The sequence below is a fragment of the Eumetopias jubatus genome, unplaced genomic scaffold, assembly GCF_037043125.1.
Source record: "Eumetopias jubatus isolate StellerSeaLion01/CBP00866 unplaced genomic scaffold, mEumJub1_p1.0 scaffold_10, whole genome shotgun sequence".
In the NCBI taxonomy this organism is placed as follows: Eukaryota; Metazoa; Chordata; class Mammalia; order Carnivora; family Otariidae; genus Eumetopias; species Eumetopias jubatus.
In genome coordinates, this window is record NW_028274816.1 from 59,785,115 (window position 1) to 59,787,772 (window position 2,658).

The 2,658-nt window shown below is 39.6% G+C and overlaps 1 pseudogene; it reads right to left on the minus strand.

Annotated features, from left to right (window-relative positions):
• Window positions 1-806: 806 nt before the first annotated feature.
• LOC114202398 (vomeronasal type-1 receptor 4-like) lies at window positions 807-1,567 on the minus strand (annotated as a pseudogene).
• Between the last annotated feature and the right edge of the window lie 1,091 nt (window positions 1,568-2,658).

Sequence of the window (2,658 nt, forward strand, 5' to 3'; positions counted from 1 at the left end):
ATGCATAAAAAAAGATTTTTTAATACATATCAGCAACTAAAAAAATTAGTTGTAAGAAGGTAAATAGGTTAGTATTCAGTGATCTTATATTGTCAAGGTGGAGGTTAACTGTATTAAATAACTTTACATCGTGATTTGTTTTTACAAGTATTGTGCAAATTCTGGGTTGAAATCTAAGATACTAAATCTACAGCACCTCAAAAATGGTAAAACGTGGAATTATTAAATTAACAGAAGTCAACATAGAATAAACTAGAACAGGTATCATGAAGCACACATTATTGATAAGTTGGTAAATGCTTTCCAAATTTGCCCATTGTTAAACATGAAAGACTAATCCTGTTAAAGTCAAATATTTGACTACATTCATTTAGATATTTTTATCAAGAGATAGAACTAGGACATAAGAACTAAAGTAGGTAAATGAAAAATACACTTCATATATGTTAAGATAATCAACTAGAAGGGCAAGAAGTATTTTAAATTCTGAATTTTACATTCTTATGTACAATTTTCCAATATTGTGGGTGGCTGATCATAATCAGATTGACACGAACACACATGAATGCAAACACACACATTTTATAAGATAAAAGTATGTGCACGTGTGTGTGTTTACCACCACTCTTGTAATGTCACTGTTTCATAACGATTTTGAGGGGTCATCGTGAATGAATGACTGAACATTGGGTGAAACCCTCAGTTTACATTTTCCTCCTAGACGAGGGACTTTGTATTATGTGGGCAAGGCAGAGCATTGGTACACTGTGCTCCTGGCTTATGAACAGACAGTTGGGAAACCGTGATTACTGAAGTGGTGCTCCAGAAGATCGATTTGGGGTTATCAAAACAGACAAAATGACTTGAAAGATGGAGGAGAGGATGTTAAAGTAGACAAAGGTGCTCACCAGGAGAAAGATGGTTTTGGTGGCTGTGGACTCAGACGATGTGGAGGAGACATTGGTCCTGCGAATGCGTTGGACCTTCTGTTTGTGCCTGTACAGGATAAAACCATGCAGCTGCTGGCCCAGGGCATGAGCCCCAAACACAGCACATGAGGGGATGATAACAGTGCTGCATACAGTGAGTCTCTGACTTTGTCACGACGAACCGAAGAACAGTATCCAAAATCTGTTTGCGATGTTTTTGTTGCTCCATTTACCGGTGATACACAGAAGAAAAAGTGTGTTTACCAGCCTGTGCAGGATCCAGCACAGGGCTGTGGAGGTGCGTATGTACTTGGGAGCTTTCGCTTTAAGCCCTCTCCACCTGGAGTTCCTGGGCCTGATCATGATGGCCTGGAAGACGCTCCAGAAGTAGGTGCTACCCTTGGACACAGCCCTACCCACTCTGTGAACATACAAAAAAAGTTTGCATCCAAAATCATTGAGGAAATGTCTCAACCCAAAAGGTATCGTTGTGTGGGGACTCCTTTAGGCAGAAAGCCCAAGGAGTTGGCTATAATCAGGGGCTTGAGAATCAAATCTGTGGACCTTGGCCTGCACCCAGTAAAATAAAGGATGATACAATGGTAAAGAAGAGAGAAATTACCCTGGATTCCAACCATAGTCTATGATGAAATCATCCCCACTGCCAAATCCCCAACAGTCATCTTGTCAGTTCCCAGTGACTAAGTTCATCTTCTGAGCGAAAGGATCCTGAATGGGCGCAGGTTACATGTATCCTGTCAACTGAAATCCATTATTCTCCACTTACTGTTAGTTCCACTAAGAAATGTTGGCTTAATGTTTTTCTTTTACTAAGAGTTTTCCACAGGTTGAATGTGTAACTTTTAAAGAGCCCTTATAACGTAAAACTTCTTCATGCTTCACGAATCTATGAGGCCGGCACCGCTGTGGGTGTAACTAGAGAACAGATACACAGAGAGGTTAAGTATTTGTCAAAATCCGCTTAGGGCAGAGCAGAGAATTGAAATGGGTTGTGCTGTGTCAAAATTCCAGAAATAGTGGAATTAAAACACCCTAATCAACAACTAGTTTTTAGTAAGACTTCCTTGTGCATATGAGAACTGTTGATGAACAGGGAGCTTTCAAATTTAAAACCTATGAAGGTCAGGGGCATAATGTGCCAGGATGGCTTATAAAGTGATTACAATGATTGGTTATTACAGTGGGGCTTTCCAGATGACAGGGATTGGCTAAAAGTGATTATCTTACTCCTTTTTTTAGGAAGATACATTTTTAATGATTATCAGAGGCATTCACAAGGAATAACCTAGGTTTTGCTTATTGTGTTCATGAAATAAGCTAGATTTTAGTTTTTCTTATGTGGCTTAAAGGGTTTTGTCTGCTCAGGGAATTTTTAAGTCCAGTATCCATTTTATAGTTAATTTCATAGCTGGTAACAAAGATACTGCATTAAACTACCATCCTCTACTAAAAGCTAGTTTGTGCTACTGGGTATTTACCCCAAAGATACAGAGGTAGTGCAAAGTAGGGGCACATGCACCCCAATGTTCATAGCAGCAACATCCACAATAGCCAAACTGGAAGGAGCTGAGATGCCCTTCAACAGATGAATGGATAGAGAAGATGTGGTCCGTATATACAATGGAATATTACTCAGCTGTCAGAAAGGATGAATACCACCATTTGCATCGACACGGGTGGAACTGGACGGGATTATGCTAAGCGAAAT